Genomic DNA, 25,980 nt, shown 5'->3' with positions numbered 1-25,980 from the left:
CTACTTGTGAGGCTGAGGCAGGAGAATCGTTTGAACCTGGGAAGCAGAGGTTGCAGTGAGCTGAGATGACACCACTGCACTCCAGCCTGGGCAACAGAGCAAGACTCCGTCTCAAAAATAAAAAATAAAAGAAATGAAAGCTAGGACTCAGACATCTGCACACTGTGTTCATAGCAGCATTATGCACAATAACCACCCTTAGTGGAGGCAACCCAAGTGTCTAACAACAGATGAATGGATAAACAAAATGTCTGTACAGAAAAAGGAATATTATTCAGCTTTTTTAAAAAGGACGTTCTGACACATGCTACACCAGGGATGACCATGAAGACAAAGTTCAGTGAAATAAGCCAGGCACAATAGGACAAGTGCTTTATGATCCCACTTACATGAATTACCTAGAGGAGTCAAATTTGTAGAGACAGAAAGTAGAATGAAGAGTTGTTGTTTAATGAACATAGAGTTTCAGTTCTGGACGATGAAAAAGTTCTGGAGATGAATGGTGGTCATGGTAGCACAACAATGTGGATGTACCTAACTCTACTGAACTGCACACTTAAAATGATTAAAATGGAAAATTTTGGCCAGGCACAGTGGCTCACGCCTGTAATCCCAGCACTTTGGGAGGCCAAGGCGGGTGGATCATGAGGTCAGGGGTTGGAGACCAGCCTGACCAACATGGTGAAACCCTGTCTCTACTAAAAATGCAAAAATTAGCCAGGCACGGTGGTGGGTACCTGTAGTCCCAGCTACGCAGGAGGCTGAGGCAGGAGAATCGCTTGAACCTGGGAGGCAGAGGTTGTAGTGAGCCGAGAGCGTGCCACTGCACTCCAGCCTGGGCGACAGAGCGAGACTCTGTCTCAAAAAAAAAAAAAAGAAAAAAAGGAAAGGTAAATTTTATGATATTTGTATTTTATGATAATAAAAAAGGTGAATATAATTTTATACTATAAGACATTTAACCCAATAAAATCAGAATATTATCAGTTCAACACATAATCAATGCTAAAAAATTATTTACATAGTTTACCTTATTTTTTTTACACTATCTTCAAAATCCAGTGGTTTTTTTTTTTTTGCACTTTCAGTACATCCCAATGGCCACATGTCAAGTGCTCAAAGGGTACATGTTGCTAGTGGCTGCCATATTGGATGTACTGCTTTAGATAATGTTTAGCAGGAAGAGAGCTTCAAGGACCCCCGATGGTTCTTTCAACCCCAGGTCCCCAAAGGCCATGGGGTGAAACCTTGATGACTGTCAGTAAGACAGGAAAAACTGTTTGTCCTTCTCTATACTCTCTCTGACCACACAAATCACTTCTGTGACCAGATGTGTGGGTTTTTTGCACATTGACCAGTTATCTGCCACCAACTGGGTGTCCCACAATACAATTCAATTCTGACACCATCTACCTGGAGATAGTGTCAGATCCCACAGATGAACGGCTTAGTCTCACAAGACTGCCCCCTACTTCCTGTGCAATTGTAGGTAGTAAGGCCCAGGTTACAAACAACTTCTGTCCAACTTGGCTGCAAATCTGAGGCTCCCACAACCTCTTTCTCAGGTTCAATCATTTGCCAGAATGGGTCACAGCACTCATGGCAAGCTTTTGCTTACTTTAATCCATTTATTATAAAAGGATACAGCTGAGGAACTGCCAGGTGGAAGGCAAGGTATGGGGGAGCAGCGAGAAGGTTCCATGCCCTCTCAGGTGTGCCGCCCTTCTGGCACATATGTGTGTTCTTATTCATCAACCCGGAAGCTCCCCGAGCCCCATAGTTCAGAAATTTTTATGGAGGCTTCATCATGTAGGAATGGTCAATTATTAACTCAATCTCCAGCCCCTCAGTCTCCCCAAAGGATGAGAGTTGGGTTTGAAAGTTCCAAGCCTCTAATCATAGCTTGGTCTTGCTGGTGACCAGCCCTGACTCAGGAGCACACCAAGGGCCGCCTCATTAGAACAAAAGCACTCCTATCACCCAGGAAATTCCAAGGGATTTAGGAGCTCTATGTTGAGAACCATGTCAAAGACCAAACGTTAGAACAAAAGATGTTCTCCTATTGCTCAATAAATTACAAAGTTTTGTTTGTTGGTTTGTTTGTTTGTCTTTCTTTTAGGAGTTCTGTTACAGAAACCAGAGACATAGGCCAAAATACACATTTCTTATTTTAAATCACAATATCCCACCATTGCACAGCCTGTGTGGTGTCTGCAGCCAGGCGGGGCTGCCTGACTTCCAAGCACCTTTCCCCTCCACAGGCTGAGGAGACTTGCTCACAGCCCAGTGTCAGGACAGTCAGGATAAGACTAGACTGAGCTGGCTCCTGAGCTGGTATCTTTAGGTATGGTTTAGTAGCTAAGGTACAATTCAGAACACAACTTTTAAGGTTCACGAATGGCTAATGGCTAAGTGAAAAAATAAAGTCCTTAAGAACTGGCAATAAAGAAGGCAAGGGATTTTATGGGGGTATGAGTAGGGCTTGATGAGCAAAGTCCCAGACAAACTGGCATCTTTATCATTGTAAAAAAATATAGACTTCCTAGCACAATCCTTCTTACATAGCTTAGCTGTTGATAGATTCCTTCTTTCCTTCCCTCCTTCCTTCCTTCCTTCCTTCCTTCCTCTCTCCTTCCCTTTCTTCCTTCCTTATTCCTCCCTTTTAAGTGTATTTCATGGGCCTCTCTGTAAGGTGGCTATCTGTTCTGAAGTCTGAGGGGACTCGGTCCCCTCCCATCCCCCAGCCCCTGCTCTCTGGGAAGTCTGCTGGGTGTGCTGGGCCAGCTCCCGGACAAGCTGAAGCTGAGGACTGCAGCACCTCTTCCCATCATCACCCTGGCTGCTGTGGGGAAGCTGGCAGGTTTCTGGAAGACTGCTTGCTTGGAATGCTTAGCATCCTCCCAGGCTTCTGACTCTCCACTGGGGATGCAGAAGGTCAGCATTGCAGTTTAATCCACTACTGAGAATTCCTGTGCTTCTAGAAACCAGCCTCTCACCTCCGAGGGACTCCATCTTGTCAGCTGCCCAGAGGAGACAAAACGGAGCACTGCCCCATGGCTCAGTGCTTTGCACAGTTGTCAGCTCCTTGGATGGCAAGCATCAGATTGATTAAACGGAGGTTTTCTCAAACATAATCCTGCCCACTAGCCAGCCAAACATGTATGCAAAATGAATGGCAGTACTGGGAGGGGCTCTGTCCAGCCACCCTGGACATGGGTGTGAGTGTGCATGTGGGGTGTGGGTGTGTGTGCATTGTGAAAGTAAAAACGGTGTGGGGTACAGAAAGAAATGGTCTTGTTTTCGATTCTATCATCGTTTTACGACCTCTGGCTCCATTTCCTCCTCTGGAGTTGAGGGAGCGAACTGTCGCCAGCCAGTCCTAGCCCTGTGATCTCTGCACTGGTTTGTGTAGGCGGCTCCAGAGACACAGATGCAAGACTTGCGTGTCTCAAACTTGAAAAGGAACACATTGCTGGGGGAGGCGGAGGGGAAAGGGTGTGGCTGCCTGCACACCCATCTGCCCCTCCTGAAACACTGCCACCCTTGATGCGCATCCAGGAGCTCCTTGGAATCTCAAAATACATCATGTATGTTAGGATTTAGCTCCCTGCTGCACTGTGAGGATGGGCAGGCTGGTGTCACTCTCATTTGTAAAAACGTGGGTTTGTTCAGCGGCACAGGCTCTGAGGAGACCCCTGGGATGTGCGGATACCAGCTTTGGTAAAACCAGTGACCAGGTAGCTGGAGGGACACTGTGGCTCCTCCTCTGGGCAGTACAAAGGCCTCCTCCCAGGCCCAGCTCCGGAACCAGGCTCTGTGCCGTGTCTACCTGCTGCCTGGCCTCAGGCCTTCCTCCTCCTCTGAGGGCCCTGGCATCCTAGAAGGCTGGGCTGCCTCTTCTGCCTGCCCTCCTGCTCCCTGTTCAGGCTTCATACAAACACCTTCTCAACTCCAGAGGCTGCAATTAGCATTTTACAGCAGACAATCCAAGGCTAACACAGATAATGTCATGGACGGCACTGCTTTTATTCCGCTCTGGGATTAATGTCCTGTGAATAAACATTCCACAAAGCCTATATTCATAGAAACGCTTATGATGTGGAATTGGAGCCAAATGGTGCCTATGGACAGCCTGGGACAAGGGAGCGTGGAGAGAAGGTGGGCTCAGGAGGAGAGGGGAACCCGGGGGCTGCTTGCTCAGTGATTTGGAAGCTGCTGCATTGGTACAGTGCCATCAGTCTTCGTAGGCAGCACTTGAGACCAGGCAGGACAGGAGACCAAGCAGGGAGCTCAGGGAACCATGTCAGTCTTCACAGTAGAGTCTGGACTCCAGAGCTCTCGCCACGGTGTCCCACAAGCAACAGAAGAGGCTCGGGGGTGGCAGGGTGAGGGAAGTAACACCTATGAGCGGATCCGTTCAGCGGAGAACTGGAGGTGGGCTCATTTGATATTGCGATTGCTCAACATCAAATCCCTTCAGGAGGTGCTGTGTGCTTGCTTGACTGATTGCATTTTTGTTTTTGAAAATAAAAAAATCTGTAGTTTAGACAGCAAAATGTTAAAGCTGATGAACGGGTACTTGGGCCTTTGATCTATTATTTCTGCATATTTCTACATATTGAAATTATTTCATAATTTTATATATATATATTTATTTATTTAAAAAGGAGGAACTGGATATTCTTTATTTCATTTGGCAGAAGCTGTTTTGGGAAGTCCGTCTTACCCATGCACTTTCCCTTCCCACCTGCTTTGTGAAGGTTCCAGACAGGGCCAGGAACACTGCGTTCCTTGACAGGCAAGGTTTTGTATCCCTGCTCCCCCCTCCCCCCGCACCTCTGCAGAGCAGCAGCACAATTCCAGCTTTGGCATACCCGGGAACCCCGGTGCTGGCCTCGCTGCACACTCACAGCTCGGCTAATTTCAAGACGTGCAGGCACCGCACTGCCTCTGTCTCTGCTGTAAACAACCAGCATGAATCATCGCGGAAGTCAGTAGTCATCTCTCCCCCGTTTGCAAAGACTGGGGAACTGCAGCATCACAGGGTGACCTGCTGGATGCCACAGAGGGAAGATAACCTGGAGGAAAAACTAGAGCTGAAAAGCTGCAGCTGGGATTGAAGGCTCGAGGCTGGAGCAGTGAGCCCTTCTGTTCTGAGTAGGGCTGGGCTCTCCCAGCGAAGGGCCTGTGTCACCAGTAGCGACCTCTCAGGGGAGCCCTGGCCGCTGAATGGCTCTTTGGGTGGTGTGGTCTTCCTCTGGCCAGGCCTACAGAGTGGCCCTCCAGCACCCAGCCTTGCTGGGTCCCTGCAGGCCTGCTCTGAGGGAAGGGGCTGACAGTTCAGATGTTCAGAGAAGGTGCCTGGTGACCCCAGAACTGGTAAGACTCTCTTCCACTGCTCGCAGCCGCTAGGAGTTACCAGGAGGACATGATCAGGAGAAGCACTTGGCTTGAGCAGAAGGCATGGTTTCTAGGAGACTGGAACTGTTTCTTGGACCCCACCTCTACTTCTGTCTTTCCCGGACATTTTGCATCCAGAGTATGCTCTTATAATGTGACCATCATTTTGCTAAACTGTTTGGAATAAATTATACCTGGAATAAAATCTAAGTGCCTAGGTCCTCTCAGAGAGTTCCCTTGGGTCTGATTTTATGAGAAACCACTTGCTATAGCCTCAGAAACAGTTAAGACCCCCCAAATATTTTCAAACCGGTGTTAAGTGGCTTGGATTTTCAAAAAGTGCTCCTTTTACAGAGACATTGTAATTTTGTTGTTGAATTATACATTTTTAAGTCAAGACTTGAAGTATAGTTACTACATCATCATATATAAAATGTTTTCTTTGGGTATGGCTGCTGCAGCCCTTGGAAACCAATGTCATCACTGAGAGCGTCACAGACTTTAACAGTCCAGCCTTCTGTTCCGCCAGGGCACTTGAGGATCGGTTCTATTTGCTGCTTTAAAATAACAGCCCTCCCTTATTCTGAGGAGAGGCAAGGATTCACCGGCCTGGACTATTTATCAGTGGTTTCTGAAGACAGGAGAATGTTTATTTTGTGAGAACATTTGTCCTACCTTAATTTGCAAGGGACTAAAAAGTAGTCACCATGAAACACAATAGTAAATATTTGATTCTTGTGAAACAGGTTAATGTTTGTGATGGAATTTCTTCTACATCAGAACACCTTAAAAATCATTTTCCAATGGTCTCAATTTTTGTGTTTTCAGACCCCTTGGAGGGAGGGCGTTGCAGGTGCCGGGCATTGGAGGGACCTCACGCTCCGCGTTTCCTTCCCTAGCAGAGTTCAAACGACCTGCTGCCGCATCGGGCATTGTTCTCTCCCTCCTCACCCAGAGGAAAGTCCCCATGGCCCGTTTTCTGAGCCGTGCTTTTCCACTCTTTCGTAATCTATTATTGTGACCTTGAGATGCAGAGAGAGAAGGCTTTGGCAGGACGCACTGCCTGTGGAGCCAGAGCCGCTGATATCTGTGCCCTGGAACACATGCTCCACGGCCATGGCCGTGCCAGTCCTACTGGTTCCTCTGCAGCCGCCACCCAAGTCAGCGCCTGCAGGAGCGTGGACACTGAGAGGACTGGTGCAGCGAGGAAAGCGTGCTTACAGAAGGGCTGTGTGTGTGTGTGTGTGTGTGTGTTAGAGAGATGCACAGAGGTAGAGACACAGGAAAGAAAGAGACCAAGAGAATCTGCCTTTAAAGTAGACTTCAAGTTATTTATTTCTAGGACTGTACCTGATAGATTTGATTCTCACCAAACTCAGTTGCAAAAAACTCTATCCGGGGAAAGGAATCTGCATGCCGGGGGCACGGAGCCATGGGGACTCGGGCAGGAGGACTGTGGTCACCCTTTGGTCCCCACACTCGTGTCCCCGTTCCCTGCAGCCCCGTTCTTCTCTCCATCTTCACCCTGCTTTGCGTGGGCAGATGCTCCTGCCAAAGCTTACTTCATCAGCTGAAATGAAGGGGAATCTGATTTGCCACTAATTGGACTTAGTGTAGGCAATTAGGGTTAAGCTGGCATGAGGGAACCACCAGACGCTGGGATTTTCATCACAGTCCTGAGAAATTCTTCCAGAATTTAAGTGGTTGCAAATCACGATATTAGTTTACAGTAGCAATATTTTAAATCAGTTTAAAACAGGATATTGGCTGCCTGGAAATAGCCAGCTCAGGCACTGCTGTTATATAGATATAAATGTACATAATGTGTATATGTGTATATATGTGTGTATACACAGACATATACACATCTATACACACACATATAAACACATACACTGTACACTTCTATATTTTTATATATACACCATATATATAAAAAGATAGTCAGTGGTGAGACTATATATGCGTATCTCTGGCCAGGTGAACAAGGGCATTTAACAGGCACACAGGGTGTTTCCCTTTTCCTTTTCTCAGTTGACTCATCTTCAATTCCTGTCTGGAATCAATCATTCACAGATAATGAGGCTAGAGCAACAGTTCCTGGGCCGTCTAGCTCCTCCCTTGAAAGGAGTTTTCACTCTGCATGGGGCTTGCAGTATTTTAAGCCATCACCTCATCAGCACTTGTGGTGATGCTTCTGCCATGCTGCTGTTCAAATCTTAGAGCCTGCCCCTGCAAGCAGAAGCATCGATTTCACCTACTGGTGCATTCAGTCATTTCATTCTTCACTTAGTATTCAACAAACGCTTATTGATTGCTTGCTCTCCGGACAGCCCTGTGGACACCACCAATGGGGAGGGAGATGCATGTGTTATGTGTGTCTGCATACGTGTGATATGTGTGTATCTTCATGTATCTGTGTATGTGTGTGCTATGTGAGTAAGCATGTGTGTGTATGTGTTTGTCTGTATATATAAATATGTGTGCCTCTGTATCTCTGTGTATGTGTCTTTCTATCTGTGTCTTGTGTGTTGCGTGTGTTTCTGTGTGTGTCAGTGTGTGTGTGCGTGTGTCTGTGTCTCTGTGGGTATGTCTGTGTGTGCTTATGTATGTGCGTGTATGTCTGTGCGTGTCTGTGTATGTGTGCATCTGTGTCTATGTGTTTGTATGTCTGTGTGTATATGTATGTCTGTGTATGTATGTCTCTGCATGTCTGTGTGTGTGGTGTCTGTGCATGCATGTGCGTGTGTCTGTGTGTTCCTGTATCTGTGTGCCTGTGTGTGTGTGAGCTCACAGCTCTCGAACTTACATGCAGATATAGGCATACACAATCGTGCCCACACACACCAGTTGCATGCTTATGCCTACTCTGTGGCTCTCAGGCTGCATGAGTAAGTCCCCAAGCCATTTCCCTCCCCGGTCAGAGCAGCCACCTGCTTTCAGGACAGCAGCTGCCATTCATGTTTCCATTTCTGGCACCCAGTGACCTCGCTGAGAGCGGCTGAGGAGAAACAGACACCGACACCCCGTCCTTATCTGCAGCAGCTCCCTCAGAACCACCAAAAGGGGCATCTTCAAGGGTGGTGGCACAAAGCAAGGACGGCGATGACGGAAGTCAGGAAGCTGCTCGGGACACTGCATCGCCCCAAATTTTCTCCCCACAAATGCAGTTGCCTCTGCCCTCTGATTACGATTCCTGCCAGATACTCCCAGCAGAATGCACTTTTGCCATGGCCAGGCATTTTCCATGTTACCCTGTGCCAGCGGTGGCTCTGCATCTGAGACCTGCCATTCTGCACACTCAGGATTAGGTCTTAGTTTGGGAGCTGGAGCTCCCGGTCACTCCCAGCCCCCAGCAGGCAGATGTGCAGACCCCCTGGCAGGGGGCATGCAGTGATCAGAAAGATCTAGGGAATATGGTGTGGTGGAGCAGCCTCGGGGACTCTCTAGATCCGACCCCAGAGGATAAGTGGGACCTGGCAGCTTTCATTCAGCTGCAGGGGAGGTGAAGCCTTCCTCTAAGCCCCTGAAATTGACAGGTGACAGCGTGCTGGCAGCTTTTGCACGCTCTCGGCGCCTCCTCGGCCTTGGCGCCCACTCTGGCAGCGCTTGAGGAGCCCTTCAGCCCGCCGCTGCACTGTGGGAGCCCCTTTCTGGGCTGGCCGAGGCCGGAGCCGGCTCCCTCAGCTTGCGGGGAGGTGTGGAGGGAGAGGCGAGGGCGGGAACCGGGCCAGCGCGAGTTCCGGGTGGGCGTGGGTTCGGCGGCCCGGCACTCCGAGCGGCCGGCCGGCCCGCGAGCCCCAGGCAGTGAGGGGCTTAGCACCCGGACTAGCAGCTGCTGTGCTCGATTTCTCGCCGGGCCTTACCTGCCTCCCCGCAGGGCAGGGCTCGGGACCTGCAGCCCGCCATGCCTGAGCCTCCCCCAACACCGCCGTGGGCTCCTGCGTAGCCCAAGCCTCACAAGCGCTGCTCCCTGCTCCACGGCGCCCAGTCCCATCCACCACCCAAGGGCTGAAGAGTGCGCACGCAGGGCGCGGGACTGGCAGGCAGCTCTACCTACAGCCCCGGTGCCGGATCCACTGAGTGAAGCCTGCTGGGCTCCTGAGTCTGGTGGGGACTTGGAAAATGTTTATGTCTAGCTAAGGGATCGTAAATACACCAATCAACACTCTGTATCTAGCTCAAGGTTTGTAAACACACCAATCAGCACCCTGTGTCTAGCTCAGGGTTTGTGAATGCACCAATTGGAACTCTGTATCTAGCTCAAGGTTTGTAAATACACTAATCTACACTCTGTATGTAGCTAATCTAGTGGGGACGTGGAGGACTTTTGTGTCTAGCTCAGGGATTGTAAACGCACCAATCAGCACCCTGTCAAAACGGACCAATCAGCTCTCTGTAAAGCAGACCAATCGGATCTCTGTAAAATGGACCAATCAACAGGATATGGGTGGGGCCAGATAAAGATATAAAAGCAGGCTGCCGCGAGCTACTAAGTACAACCCCCTCGGGTGGCCTGTGTGGTATTTGTTTGTGCTGTGGGAGTTTTTTCCTTTATTGTGCAGTGAATCTTGCTGCTGTTCGTTATTTGGGTCTGTGTTGCTTTATGTGAGTCGTAATATCCACCATGAAGGCCCGCAGCTTGGCCCTTGAGCCAATGAGAGCACGAATCCACCAGAACAAAGAAACTGAATACATTTGAATTTCATGAAGGAATAAAGTCTGGACACGTTGTCTTTAAGAACTGTAACACCCCAAGGGTTTGTGGCTTCGTTCTTAGAGTCGGTGAAACCAAAAGCTTTCCAATGCTGGACACATAAAGCACACAGGTAAGTCCTGGGTGGTCCAGCCTAGACATAGGGCCTGGTCTGTTGAGGTGATTTGGTGTAGGACTGTTCTCGGGTATAAGGGCAGTTTCTAACAGCTGAGGAGGATTGTAAAGAACAAAACCCACTAATGCTTCCTCAGCCGTGTCCTGTGTGGCCCGTGCTGGGGGCAGGATACCCTGGAGGACACAAACCAGGACATGAGGCCTGGTCTGAGGGGGCCGGCAGCCGTGATTATGCGATGCTTAGATTAACTACCACCCTCTAATCTTCTAGGAGCAGATCTGCCAGTGTTCTATCCTGGCTGATGCTACTGGTGCTAGGGGAGGAGGTGAGTGACCCTTTGTGGCTTTCCAGCCATTAATCTCTGTAGGATAGACTGGTTTGTACTGGTGCAGTCTGAAGACTTCCGTTCCTCATGGCTCATCAGTTTGTGTCTTAAGTCTCGCCAACCAGGTGGTCTTTTAGTCTTCTGTTTTCAACTTGTAGTTCTGCCACACCTGTTCCTCTAATGAAACCTAACTATTGTATGCTTCCCACCTGTGGCTATTTCATCCACCAGGCCCAAGCTTATGGGTGTTGAACAATAGAGCTACTTTTTTGCCAGATTGTTTCTACATGTGTATGTTACTCCAGTGGAGGTCAACCCAACCATGGGTAGGAGACAATTGATACATGTTTGAGGAAAGTGGATCATAGGTACAGGAGTTCACAGAACTAATGCACTTTTTCACATTTTGGTGCTTATAATGCATTTTCCCCTTATAGATGGATGTCTTTTAAGAAAGAAGACACTGGAGGAATAGAGACTAAGTTAATAAGGGTCCCTAACTAAGTGATCAATTTTGCTTTCTCAGAATGGCTGAGCCAGAGGCCACCACTTCATTCTTTTTGCTGTGCCCTACCTGTTTCCATGGTTTTCCAGGATTCCCAACGTGATAAGTGTGTCCCAAACAGTGTGACATTAATCTCTTCTGGCAATTCAGTGTCAGTATCCATTTTCCCTTCAAATATTTCACTTAAGTATTTATGCCCCACTACTGTATTTCATTGATTGTAAGATACACATTGGTTTTTATTAGCATTTCTGACGTTGAAATGCATGTAACATTGGTGGTGTGTCATAATTCGTTAGGGTTTGTTACTTTCTTAGTGGTATACCAAATAATGGTACATTGATGGTGTTTTAGATTGCCTCGAGAGTTCCTGAACCAGTAATAGTGGTTCTAATAAATTGTTTCCCAACTATGGGGAGGACACAGGCTCCTTTCTGTCCCTGAAAGAATCTTGCAGGTGCAACCGTCAACGTGTACTCCAAACCTACTTGACTTTCGGTGACTGGCTTCAGTACTTTCACCTCCTACCTGGTGTTGGCTTCCCAGCCTGGGTCTTGACAGAGCTGCCCATTAATCTGAATCCTTGCTTTGCCTCTGGTCTCCATCCTTTGACACTTCTTGGCTCCATATTCTGCAGTCGGCAGGCACTCACACGTGCGTGAACACCAGCGAAGTCTCCCAGACTCCTGTCCTGCGGGGACTCGGCTGCCTGCTTGCCAGGGCCATGAGACCTGAAGGAGGACGCAGGCGCTTTTTTTGTGTTCTCAGCGCTTTGCCCGGTTACTGGCACATGGTAAGGACTCCATGGATGTTGACACAATCGGTGAAACAACAGCTTCGTTTTTATCCACGCGAGATACATAGGTGCAGAACATTTATTTTTTCCCCCCCCACAATAAGGAAGAGCTCTGGTACAGAGTTGTTTCCTAGGCATTTAGTCTTGAGAGCTATTTGTTGAATTTTTTCTCTTCCATGTGGTGCTTTTGTCTTTTTTTCCTGGCGCTTTTGGGATGGGATTTGGTTAGCATTGCCGAGGGTGTGCATGGGCTGAGGTGGGGCATACATGTCTTGTCTCTTTCTGCATAGCTTCCTACCTGGCCTAGTCTTGAAATTTCCAGTTTATGTGGGGGCAGGTCCAGGTTTGCTTCTGAGCCTTGCCCTGGAGCCAGGTAAGTCTCCACTGGTTGCCTTCCAGCAGAGCCTGGATGAAGGCTGTTTGCATCTGTCAAATGCATGAGATTCAGTTCTGGTACCTTATGTATGTCAGGTTCAGCTCCAGCTTTCATCCATCTTTTCTGTAAAGGCTGTGGCTCCTAACTCGGTTAACTCCCTCAGTAAGGGCAGCTATTCCCCTATTAAGATAATTGAGCTTCCTTGTGGGTTGAATGCTTTGACCTTGCTGGAGGGCAAAGGAGAATTAAGGAGGTAAGGTTCCAGCCATCAAGAACTCTCACCGTCCCCACACTCAGCAACAAGCTGAGAAGCAGGACAGGACACACAATCAATATGCTTTTCATTATAAGAGACTGATTGTCATAGTGACTGGTGACTTTTTTCCTTGAATATTCACTCAACCAGATCTTGGTATACTAGCTTAGGCTTCTTTTAGAGAATAAGGGTTACCAGTGCTTGGAGTAAGGCACTAGTCTTTCCTCTTTTTTTTCTTTTTTTTGAGTGAGAGTCTCGCTCTTGTTGCCCAGGGTGGAGTGCAGTGGTGCGATCCCAGCTCACTGCAACCTCTGCCTCCCAGATTCAAGTGACTCTCCCACCTTGGTCTCCCAAGTAACTGGGATTACAGGCACCTACCACCATGCCTGGCTAACTTTTGTATTTTTAGTAGACACAGTTTTGCTGTGTTGGCCAGGCTGGCCTTGAACTCCTGGCCTTAAACTGATCCTCCCACCTCGGCCTCCCAAAGTACTGGGATTACAGGCATGAGCCACAGCGCCTGGCCTTTATTTTCTTTAGTTGGGGGCTGCAGCAGGAACTCAGAGTGCAGTAGCCCTAAGATGGGCCGATGGGAAGGTGTTTTGCTGTGGGTGTGCTGTGACTGGCCTGTATGGGCTCCTGGGAGCTGACTGTTAACATTCAGAAATTTTCCTAGCTGGTCGGCCATAGTAGGAGTATTTATACCAGGGAAACCAGCGTGGTACGTCAGGGCTTTTTCCCGCTTCCTCCGTAGAGCCAGCTTACCAGGACACCGCTGATGGTGACTGCATGGAGCAGCCAGGAGGAATTATGGCTGGTTATTTCACTATCTTTTTAGTCCTGAATTTTATCAAGGAACATAATACAATATTATATAGTATATTTTCTTACATATCATAATATCACATAACTAACGTATATTCCCTGATAAATTTCAGGACTAAGATCTAACCTATCATATCTATTCCTTATGTATAATATTGCTTATGCTACATAACATACTATATGTAATATATTCCTTGTAATATATATAATATAAATTATAAGGAATATGATATAAAATGTCCCATTATAAATAGGGGAAGAAGACAGGCATTACAATTAGACTATGGAATAGTCCATAATAAAGTATCAGGTTGAAAACACACCAGCCTTGGAGACGTCAGTATCCAGACACTGTAGGATGTGCTGTGGTGGCCAGTGGGGATTGGGAAGGAATGCAAGTGTCACTTTCATCAAGTGCAGCGATGCCTCGCCGCTGCTAGTCAGCAGCTAAGGCCCTGCACTGAGGAAGGTCTGCCTGGCCCAGAGAGGTTACGCTGCCCCTTCTCATTCTCACCCTGGGGCACAAAAGCCACTCCCTTGCCTCAAAGTAAATTACCTATGTGAGGGTTATGAACTGCTGGCGTTTAAGCCAGCAGCTTCTTTCAAGTTTTTGCTAATTAAAGGCAATTAGGCAAACACTTGAAGAAATCATTAACACTAGTGAAACCAGAGCATTTTTATATTTCCCCGCCCCCATCTCTGTGGAGCAAGCACTGAAAGCATCATTTCCAAAAAGCCAAAGCAAGGAGGAATCCTCCCATCTCCATCACCAATGCCTAGTGGACCAAAGTTTTGGTATGAAAGGAGTTTTCTTAGCCATCATTATCAGCAATGCTTTTACCCAAATGCAAATTCCTTGCTCCAGCCTGTCTTTGACACAGGTGGGCAACTTCTGAAAGGTGATGCAGGGAATAAGCCCCCAGGAGGTGGCATCTGAGCTAGGACTGAACACCTAAGGGAACCAGCCCTGCAAAAATCTGGAGAAGGAGGAGACATCAAGTCCCTCACCACATCCCAGGAATGAAAGACCCTGGGTGACAGCCTCAGGTGGGGCGGGGGAGGCCAGAGCTGCCTGGGTGGCCCTGCCACTCTGTGGGCCTTGTCAGCCATGTGGAGGAGTTCAGGTATTTCTAAGTATAAAAGCCTCCAGGTCGGGCATGGTGGCTCACGCCTGTAATCCCAGCACTTTGGGAGGCCGAGGCCGGTGGGTCACCTGAGGTCAGGAGTTTGAGACCAGCCTGACCAATATGGTGAAATGCCATCTCTACTAAAATTATAAAACTTAGCTGGGTGTAGTGGCGTGTGCCTGTAGTCCCAGCTACTTGGGAGGCTGAGGCAGGAGAATCGCTTGAACCTGGGAGGCGGAGGTTGCAGTGAGCTGAGATCATGCCGCTGCACTCCAGACTGGGTGACAGAGACTCCCAAAAAAAAGCCTTCAGGCTCATCACCTTGGTGAGGCAACCACTGATTTAAGTGATTTTTTTCCAGAGCCCCCACCCCCACCCCAGGCATCCCCCCACACAAATACTTTTTTCTAAGAGTGACTAAAATTGGTGTTTCCTAACCTACATACAAAATCACTTAGGTGAGCAGTATAAAATACCACTCACTTTTCCTCCCCTATAAGATTACAGATATATCTAAAGTCTTAAGGTCTGTATATAGTAGTGACTTAGCTACATCACTGGTTAAAGTAAATGTGCCAGGACTGACTTTTCCCAGGCCTCTCATAGGCACACCCTTCAAACCCACATTGAACCTGAAATCCCAGTGTTCCAGGTTCAGTTGGCTTTCAATGGCACCCAGGTGTCAGGCTGACCTGATAGGATGCCTTAGGTATCAGGGCCATGGGGGGATGGCAGGATGCAGGTGCCGCCTTAAAGCATCACACCATCCCACTAGGCTGTTCTTCCAGAAAACACAAAACACTTTTTCAGACTGTCTCCAGAAAGGGACTTAGCCTCCAAAAAGGTTGGTTTTATCTAGATGAGTTGATAGAGAATATCTGCTGGAATTGGGCTCTGATTCAGTCAGCGATTGCTATTGAAATCAGTCTTAGATAACCTTTTCCCCTACCAATTGCATCCTCTCTTGCATGAAAATTACTTCCTGACTGCCTCCCTCTAGCTCAGTACTGTTCTGTTAGGACAGGAGTGGGCAGTGCCCTCGTAAATGTTCATGCATGTACTGATAAAAATTACCTATAACTCTTAGTGTGATCTAACACCTCAAGGAGTATCTGAGAGAGGGGATCGGATACAAAACAAATTATGGCCTGCCAGATAAAAGAGTCCTTCAGTGAGCTCTTGAGAGTTGAAGCCAAAGAGGCCAGATGCTGAAGAACTTGGATGCTGCCTTAATGAGTTTCACAGTTAGTCTGTAGGTGATGGAGAGTTATAAAAGAATTTTAAGTAGGGGAATGACATAATCACACTTGCATTTTAAAAATATAGCTCTGGCTGTGATAAGTGGGGAACGGGATAAGGGTTTAGTTTATCATGCACACTAAATTACTTCAAAACATTAATGCCTTAAAACAGCACATTTGGTTGTGTGGCAGGGGTGGAGATCAGGATTTCTGGAGCTGCTTAGTTGAGAGGTTTTGGTTAAGGGTCTCCCAGGAGGTTGCCATGAAGATGCAGGCTGGGGTCACAGTTACTGGAAGGCATGGCTGGAGCAGCAGTCACATCATTTCCAAGTGGCTCACTCTTATAGCTACCAAGTTGGTGATTGCTGTTTGTAGATATCCAGTTCCTTCCACATCAACCTTGCCATAGGCTGCTTGAGTAGTCTCATGACATGGCAGCTGGCTCACCCCAGAATAAGGTAAGAATGATCTGAGAAAGTGTGGTGAAAGTGGCAATGTGTTTTGTGATCTGACCTCAGAAATCACGTATTGTCATTTCAGTCATGTTCTATTTGGTAGAGGAGAGCTGTTAGGTCTAGCTCATGCTCAAGGTAAGGGAATTAGACTCCACCTTTTGAAAGAAGGTGTGCTAGAGAACTTGCAGATGCAATTTAAGATATTTATTTGTGGAGGTTCCAAAATAAGAGGTGATTTTATGATTCAGGTGAAAAGGAAAAGGGGTTGTAATCTAACCCTAAAGCAATGAGAACAGGGCACAGATTTAAAAACCATTAGGGTGCTGGAATTGATAGGCTTTGGACACTGCTTGTAATTAGTCTTAGCTGGGAGGAATCCAGAAGAGCTGCAGTCTATAGGAGGAAGGGTATGGTCAGGACATGCTACATGTGAGATGCCTTCGTACAGTGAAGTAGACATTTCAAATAGGCAGTTGTACATATGAATCTGGGATTAATCTGGAGGTTGTAAGTGTGAAAGCTATGAATGTAGATGAGATCCCTTATGCAAAGGGAGTTGTGGAGAGTGGCCACAGGATTAAAGGGCAGGAGCAGAGTGTGGGAGAGGGTACTTAACAAATGTTCCCAGGCAAATGTCGGGGGCCTTTGGAGGTAGGTGATTATGCATGTGCTATGGTGACTGACTACATGGTTGCCTCAAACAGAACTATCTGCTTGATTGCAGGTTTGATGGCAGTAGATAGTGTGAAGACTTTAACTTCTGTGCCTGTTTCATCATCTGAAAAACGCGCATAACAGTAACTACCTTATGGATTAATATAGGATTAAATGAGATAATGGGTATAAATGCTTAGCAAAGCTCATAGCCTTTAGTAAGTGCTCAGTAAAAGGTCACTATGAACATTGGCAAATACCCTCTTGACTAGAATTGAGGACGAGAATGAGAAAGTAACGAGATAGAGCCATAAAAGCAAATGTGTAGAAAGGAGCTTATCTACTAGGCTGTGAGGACTGCTGAAGGATGTTGAGCTGGGGTGACTTAGAGTCTGCATTCAAAGTCCTGGCAAGAAAGTGGACTGGAGCCCCCAGGGCAGATCAGGGTGCTTCTCACAGGGTCATGGCACCATGCCCTGCTTGGACTTTGCTTTCTTTACTGGGACATTCAGGCCAATGCATAGTTTAGGAAACATGATGATGAGTTACCGTTTCCCTCACTGTGTCTGATCAGAGCCACACACGGTGATTAGGGATGGGATCTGGTTCTCCGTTCACTGCAGGGGAACATTCCTCAGAGGGACCTCTTTCTGATTGTTCTGATCATCCCTGCTGGTTGGACAGCAGAGGGGCACGTTTTTCTGAAGTTGCTCCAGTCTGGAGTTCTCAGATGAAAAGCAAGCCGCTTGTCACGAGGCGGGGCTCTGGGCTATGTGGAAACTGAGACAAGTCATGTCCAGAAAGGCGCACCTAATCAGAGCGGCTTATCTTTGGGCGTAGAGTCGAGCGGTTGATACGTGTGTCTGCATGCACTCTCCCAAGGTGACCTTTGGCCATGGCAGTCATTGCTGTGGCAGGCTGTGTCTGAGATCACAGGAACGGGTGATGAGGAGCAGCCCCTGTGTCCTGCCCTGAGGACCCAGCGGCCATCTTGCCCGCGGGAGACTACAAGTCCCAGCATGCACCGCGCAAAGCCCCCGGCCTCAGCCCCCGTTGCAAGAGAGGCCCGGAGCCACCTCCTGCCTCCCTCAGAAATGCCCTTTCTTAACTTCTAGCAAGTTGGCAGGTGGCTACCCAGCCCAGGACTCGAGCAAATGCTTTGTTTCAGTGTGATGGTGGTGCCATTTTTAATTCTTGGTGGCTTCCTTACACCGTGGTGAGGCAGAAAAACGAGATCTCTTGCAGAGCACGGCCTTGCCTCTCATTCATTCAGCCGGGACCAGAACTCTGGCGAGATCCAGGATTTTGTCAGATGGGAGCTGTGGCCGTGGGTAAAAAAAGTGAAACCAGATGTTCTTCTCTCCAGTTGCCTCGTCCGTGCAGGGGCTTGGAGGAGGAGGCTGTAAAAATGTCACAGCCCTTGATTCCTGAGGCCCAGATTTACGCGCCAAGTAACCTTGCATCATAAATCCACTGCCCTCGCTGGAGCATCAGCTTCTGAAGGGGCAGGGCCCAGCTGAGGTGTTGACCAGAGCAGGCGGAGGGAGCTGTGGGGACGCGGGTGGGGAACACGTGGGCAGGGAGTCTGGCCGGGAATCGAGATTGCTTTTCAAGAATTTTTATGTGGGCAAGAGATTTTAAAAGATTGGCTCGGAGTTTGGCCTTAGGAGATACATCAAACTCTATTTGCATTTTAGCCTGAAAGGGAGCTTGATTTCTCTTTGGAGTGAATTGGCAGATGGAAGAGAACTTGGGAATGGAACTCACATAGGCAAGGTTTTCATTGCAGGTTGAAGTATTTGCAGGAGAAATGAGAAGCCGGCAGAGGCCAGACCCTGTGAGCCCATAGAGGCTGGGATTTATCCTGAGTGCCATAGAAAGATTTTGGATTTAAGTTTTAAAATGGTTATTCTATCTGCCGTGGAGAGAACAGATTATAGGGGTGGAGGCGAGAATGGAAGCAAAAAGGCAACGTAGGAGTGTATAGAAGTCCATACAAGTGATGATGGTGACGTGGACGAAGAGGAAGTGTAAAAATGGTGGCTCAGAGGTGGGGTGAACAGACAGTGGGAAAAATTAAGGCTGCTTCCAGGGTTTCTGGCATGTGCAGTGGAGTGGATCAGGGATGTTATTGAGACAGAAGCCTGGAGGAGGAGCAAGTTTGTTGATGAGATTGAGTTTAGTTTGGGACATGTTGGGTTGAAAACACTGAGACATCCATGCAGATGTTTTAAATGGACAGTTGGATATATGGGTCTGCAGATATGAAAGCTCAGGGCTAGGATATAAACTGGGGAGTCATCTTATAGAAGGCAATCAAAAAGGTGCTTGGGCCACAGTTACTCTGTGCTGTTGACACTATCATTGTTGTCACCTTTTGCCTCTCCCTGGCCACCCCACTAACACCAGGCGGGCTTTAGGTCATGGATGCAATCACACGCTGTTCCCCCTCTGCCTATGGCTGGCATCTGTTTTTATTTTTCCAGCTGGACCAAAAAGTGACACCACTGCTACCATACATGGTACAAAAGCTTCTTATCCTGACTCTAGACAGGCAGAATTCCTCCCAAGTTCCCCATTTCTGCCTTTTTGCATCATCTGTCTCAAGTTGTCTGCTCTCTTAACATTCTCCTCATCTGTTGACATTTTTACGGTGGGTCTAGCCTTATTATTGTCACTAAACATCGGTGATTTACCTTTTCATTTTATCCATGTTGCTTGAAGTACGTGATTAGTTTTTAGTACATTCTAGTGACTAAGTTCTGATAGCTGACTTTACAAAATGCTTCTAGGTGTATGTCTAACCAGCTGATGATCAGGGCATCCCTGTTCACGGTGGGGACTGGTGGGGACGTCACTTGGTGATGCCCATTGAGAAGGCAGGTTGCAGTGGGTCATCCTGTGTATGCTTATGTTAAATGCAGTTTCCATTTTACATAGCTATGTCATTTGTTTATTCTAATTAAATAGTAACAAATGTTCCATTCAGTGGATTCTTTATATAAAATGACTCAAACAGTTTTCCCCTCCCCCCAAACAAGGCTGAAAACGGATGCACACTTGTGCCATGGAGTTAAAACCTGCACTTGTGTGTCCAAAGCCTGAACAGATGCACTGGGCCAGCTGAGTGTTGCTTCGTTGATTGGCAGGGGGTTGATTGTGGTCTAATGTGGAGCCTTAGCGCTGCTGTTTGATCCCAGGACAAGTCCCTTTCTCCCCATATCAGTGAGCCTCATCCCCCACTTAATCATGAAGCTCTTAGTCATGAGGCTTAATCATGAGACTCAGAAGGAACTGACAGAGCCTCCAGCCCCAGCACCTTGCAGGGGTGCCCCCAGCTCTGCCTGATTTTAGTGTGTTTAGCCTTTGCAGATTCCTAGATTCCTCCTGGACTGGATCTTCAGATTTCAACCCACTTTGGGAGCCTCGTTACTGATAACTGGGATGGCAGTGCAGATCCAGGAGTCAGGAGGGTATGTGCTGTACAGGAAAGTGTGTAGAAGGTCAGATGGCTCACAGTGGGTGTGGAACACCAGAAGCAAAGAACCAGGATGGAGCTCTGTCTGGGGGAGAACGGCCAGGTCAAGGCAGAGGCTGAAACGAGCTTAGAAAGCAGATTGAGAGGGAAAGATGGGGTGGTGGTGGGGTGGTGGTGGAGAACCAGGCCAGAGGGTCATGGAAGCCAGGGGAGAAGAAATTTCCAGGAGGAGGAGTGATGAGTCAGTGCCCCGCAGAGGTTATTTTAAGACACAATAGACGTGTCCATTAGATTTGGAAATTCAGCGGTAACCAGTGTGATAATAAGAGCTGGTTAATGGACATGTGGTGGGGCCCAACACGAGCCTACAGGAGGTTAGTAAGTAGGTCAGTGAAAGTACTTTTAGAAAATTCGGCAAAGAAGAGGGCAGAAGTTAGAGGGAGTGCCAAAGCTGCTGGAGGAATCTGATCGCTAGTTTCTGTGTGTAAGGTTTTCTGTTTTGCTTGGAGGCAGGGGTTTATAATGGTATTTACTTCAAGAAGGCTCAAGTCTCTAGCGGTGTGTCTGGAGGGGATTATATATGCCAGAAAGGGGTTGGAGTAACAAACCAAGAGAGCTGCCCACTTTTTAACCACCCAGTCTTCTGCTTGACAGCTCCACCTGTGCCTTTGCAATTCAAACCTTAGGGACTCGCCACCTTCAGTGCCCAGTGAAAACCCGCTAAAGCCCCGGCAAGGAAGCCGTTTGGTGCAATTCCTATCCCTGGGAGAGTATTTTTGTTGTCTTCATTGTGGTTTTGCTTTTCCCTGGAGAGAATTGTGATAAGACGAAGGGCACACCTGGAGAGAGGGTAAAGAGAACAGGGAGGGGGTGCTAGCAGAGAGAGGAGAATGAGGTCTGCACAGCAGTGTCAGGCCGAGGGTAAAGAGAACAGGGAGGGGGTGCTAGCAGAGAGAGGAGAATGAGGTCTGCACAGCAGTGTCAGGCCAGCGCAGGCAGGAGCGAGCAGGAGGCGGCAGGGCAGGGGTGAGTTGCAGAGCTCGGCATTCATGACTGGCCAGCTCACCTTTCCCTGTTTAGTAGGGGGCAAGGCTTCCTATTGTCCAGGATGACAAGGGAGCCATGGGGCTCCAGGAAAAAGTCTGAGGCCGAACTGTTGGGGCTGAGAGGGAGCTGGGAGAGGACTGTCTCATCAGCATGGCCCGGTCAAGGCTAAGGATGCAGGCTTGGTGACCCTGGCGCAAGTTGTCCAGGGTTTCTTCCATCAGTGCTATCAAGATGGAGGAAGGAAGAAAGTACGTGAGAATTAGGGGAGAGGTCAAGACTGTAAGGCAGGTGAGATTACGGGCTGACGGGTCAGGATCTGAGGGTGATGAGCAACAGTCATCCTTTCTCTAGCCCCTCCCACCCCAGCCTCTTTATTGAAAAGCTGGTTTATTTCACTTCTGTGTTTGATACAGAGAAAGGCCGGTGGGAGCATTTTTCCTTCTGGTAATCCATGCACTGAAACAAGACCCGGCAGTGAGGAAGGGCCAGGAAAGAGGCGGCAGGTGGGACTGGTTGGCAGTGGGAGGCGGAAGAAGAACTATGCTGATAGACCAGACCTAGCGTGTGATTTTTCTTATTAGGCTTTATTTTTAGAGCAGTTTTAGGCTCACAGCATAACTGAACAGAAAGTACAGAGTTCCCATTTGCCCGTCCCCACCCCCAAACAGTTGCCTCCATCAACATCCTGCATCAGAGTGGTCCATTTGTAACAACTGTGATGAACTGACATTGACACATCATTTTCACCCAAAGTTCAGTTTGTATTAGTGTTTACTCTTGGTGTTGTACGTTCTGAGTTTAGACAAATGTATTATGCCATGAATCCATCACTATTAGTATACAGTTTCATTGCCCTAAAAATCCTGTGTGCTCCACCTAGTCATCCTTCCCTCCCCTCTAACTCCTGGCAACCACTGATCTTTTTCCTGTCTCCATAGTTTTGCCTTTTCCAGCATGTCACATAATTGGACTCATACAGCATGTGTAGCCTTTTCAGATTGGCTTCCTTTACTTAGCAATATGCATTTACGTTTCCTCCGTGTCTTCTCATGGCTTCCACACTGCATTTCTTTTTAGTACTGGATAATAATCCACTGTCTTGATGCACGATGGTTTATCCATTCACCTGTTGAAGGACATTGTTTCTAGCAATTTTATTCATTAGTTGCTACAACTTGGAAGCAGTGAAAGGGGTATGTGCAGGGTTTTGTGTGGACATGTTTTTAACTCATTTGAGTAAATACCAAGGAGTACAAATTCTGGAGTGTATTGCAAAAGTAGTTCAGTTTTGTAAGAAACTGCCAAACTGTCTTCCAAACTACTATTTGGCATTCACACAACAATGAATGGGAGTTCCTGATGCTGCACATCCTTGCCAACATTTGGTGTTGATGGTATTCTAGATTTGGCCATTCTAATAAGTGTGTAGCAGTATCTCATTGTTTTAATTTGCAATTCTCTAATGATATACGATGTGGAGCATCTTTTCATATGCTTATTTGCCAGCTGTATGTCTTCTTTCGTGAGGTATCTGTTCAGATCTTTTGCCCATTTTTAAGTTGTTTCCTTATTGAGTTTTAAGACTTTTATATATTTTGAATAACAGTCCTTTATCAGATTTATCTCTTGCAAATATTTTCTCCAATCTGTGGCTTTTCTTATTTTCATGACAGTGCCTTTCACAGAGCAGAAGTTTTTAATTTTAATAGTCCAATTTAGCAATTCCTTAATCAATTGTTTCTTTGGTGTTGTCTAAAAAGTCATTCCCAAATCCAGGGGTCATCTAGATGCTTTCCTATGTGACCTGCTAGGAGTCTTAGTTTTAGGTTTAACATTTGCATCTATGATCCATTTTAAGTTAATTTTTGTGAAGGATATAGTCTCTGACTAGATTCTTTTGCATGTGGATGTCCAGTTGTTTCAGCACCATTTATTGAAAAGACTATCCTTTCCCCTTTGTCAAAGATCAGTTGATTATATTTGGGTGAGGTCTGTCTGGGTTTTCTATTTTTCAATGAACAAATATGGTCACTGACTTATTCTTTTGCCAGTGCAAGACTGTCTTGATTATAGTTTTTTGATTTATCAATTATAGGTAGTATCGATTGGCTTCCTCAGAGTTAATGAAAAGTTAGCTCCCTTATGCTCTTATTTATCTTTCCTCATTCCTCTTATATAGCTGCATAGTTTTTTGTTTAAGTCTCTGTTATTCAGGCTGGAGTACAGTGCCATGATCTCGGCTCATTGCAGCCTCCTCCTTCTGGGTTCAAGCAATTCTCCTGCCTCAGCCTCCCAAGTGGCTGAGATTACAGGCACCTACCACCATGCCCGGCTAATTTTTGTATTTTTAGTAGAGACAGGGTTTCACCATCTTGGCTAGTCTCGAACTCCTAACCTCAGGTGATCTGCCCACCTCCCAAAGTGCTGGGATTCCAGGCATGAGCCATTGGGCTTGGCCTATAGTTGCTTTTAATTACATCAATAATCACCGTTTATAACACCAAAACTATGTCGATATTGTTAATAGCAAATCTGTGTGGTGCATTAGGATTACATTCTTTCTTTAGATTTTGTTTCCCTTGAAGTTATCTCTTTGCCACACTTGTTAACTTACATGCTACTTTTATATGCATATGTGTAATAGTTTAAAAACATGTCAGAAATTCAATATTCTTATAAAATGCAGAGCCCTATTTCCCTTGCCTTATAAGTGGGCTGTACTTAGTGAATTGCTTCTAACAGAGATAGAACATGGCAGAAATAATGACATGTGACTTCTGAGACTAGGTCATAAAAGGCATTACAGCCTCCCCCACGAACTTTCTCATGGATTGCTTTGGGGGAAAACCAGCTGCCGTGTTAGGCCACTTGAGCAGCCCTCTGAACAGGTCCATGTGGCAGGAAGCTGAGGCCTGTTTCCCATAGCCGGCAAGGAACTGAGGCCTTCTGCCAACTGCCTGCAACATGAGTCAGCCATGGTGGAGGCTGATTCCACAGTTCTGGTCATGCTTTCAGCCGACTGGAGCCCCAGCTGACATCTTGACAACCTCAGAAGAGATCCTGAGCTGAAACTACCCAGCTAAGCTGCTCCCAGATGCCTCATGCTCAGAAAATAGAAGATAATAAATGCTTATTTTAAGTCTGAAAGTCTCAGGGTAATTTGTTACACAGTACAGCATATTTGATTTCTTTGATGATCACTTTGCCACTAGATCTGCCATATTTCTACTCCATTAAGTCTATGTAATTTTTCCCTGGATGTCTTCTCCTTCTACTCCTGTGCGGACTGCACAGTGTAGCTGTCAGCTCTTCCACCCTCCTGACTGGACTCACTGGTTCCTAGGTCCCTTTTCTTCCCTTATTTTCATTTATATTCCTTTTTTTCCCGAAACCCATCGACTGTTAGCTCCTAGAAGGCGGCACATGGAAGGTGAATTTTCGTCCTTGCGTGTCTAAAGATAATTCTGTCTACTTTTATTCTTGATCAGTGGTATGCTTGATTGCAGAATTCAAGGTAGAAAAGTATTTTAAAACTTTGAAGGCATTCATTCTTTTTTTCTAGCATCCAGCGTTGTGCTTCTTGAAGTTCAATACCATTTACATTCTAGTTCTTTTGTATATGACTTAGTCGTCCCCCTCATTGGAAGTTCTGGGCTCACTGATTTGTCCCTTGTGGAATTTTATGATGCTGTGCCTTGGTGTATATGTTTGCTGAAGGTAAAACCCAACTAAAAGTGGTTCATACTGCAAGTTGATTTTTTTATCTTGCATAATAAGTCCAGAAATAAGGTGGCTCTGGGGTTGATTAACATTGTGGCTGACTTACATCATCAGGAACTCAAGTTTTCAAAAATCTGTTCTGCCAGAGTACATTGGGTATTTCCCTTCATGGGCAGAAAATGGCAGCAAGTATATGTTCCAGATACAGAGGGTTGGGATTAGCTCTTCCTCTGACTCGTGGAAACTGAAATATTTCCCAGAATTAATCCCAGTCTTGAGTTTCCCTTGTGCTCCCATGTCCAAAATTAAGGGATCAGCTCTTCTTAAACTTATCACCACATAAAGGGAATACAATTAATAGAGTTACCTTAGATTAATCAATATTTACTCCATGGAACTGGGGTTAGGGTTGGTCTTTCCTGATAACATGACTGCGGTAGAATATGGGGATTTTAAACAATCTGAATCCTATTACAAAGAATAAGACGAGCATGGGAGGACCATCAAAATAGGCTGTTATAGGGGGTGTGGGTCACTCATTGTGATATACTTGTTGAGGTTGCCTATCTGCTGATGTCCCTCTTGTTTGCTGTTTGTCCTTGTGGATTTCTGCCATTTTGTTCCTTTATTATCATTTTAATGAGATCTCTGAAGGGAGAGGTGATAAATGTGTGTGTTCAGTCTGTCACCCCTATTTGAAGCCCCTTAGCCCGTGCTTTTCAAACTGGGTTGTAATCTATTAGCAAGCTAGGCTCAGGATTTTAAAACAATGAAATAACATACAATACGATCTGATATTTTCTGCATTGCAGAGAGTGAAGTGAAATATTGTTTCATAAGATGTTTCAGTTGAGTATGAGTGGCTGTGTACTGAGTAGAGATGTAAAATGTGTTTCTTGCCATAAGCTGCATTGAAAAACTTCTGGGAAGCATTGCTTCAAAT

The 25,980-nt window shown here is 46.8% G+C and overlaps 1 protein-coding gene across 4 annotated transcripts in view; it reads left to right on the top strand.

Moving 5' to 3' along the window:
* The window catches only part of LOC134739685 (uncharacterized), a 105,717-nt gene that overhangs the window by 45,989 nt on the left and 33,748 nt on the right, over nt 1-25,980 (top strand). For 3 of the 4 annotated variants that reach the window (XR_010126567.1, XR_010126566.1, XR_010126565.1), the window contains exon 1: nt 9,898-10,229. The exons of the other annotated variant lie outside the window; for it this stretch is intronic. The gene's annotated coding sequence lies outside the window, so the exon portion shown is untranslated. Of the gene's footprint in view, nt 1-9,897; nt 10,230-25,980 lie in introns of those variants that run through there. 4 annotated transcript variants of the gene reach the window in all.

Source organism: Pongo pygmaeus, chromosome 5, assembly GCF_028885625.2.
Source record: "Pongo pygmaeus isolate AG05252 chromosome 5, NHGRI_mPonPyg2-v2.0_pri, whole genome shotgun sequence".
In the NCBI taxonomy this organism is placed as follows: domain Eukaryota; kingdom Metazoa; phylum Chordata; class Mammalia; order Primates; family Hominidae; genus Pongo; species Pongo pygmaeus.
Note: the sequence above shows the minus strand (reverse complement) of the source record. Positions and strands in the feature narration are given on the sequence as shown.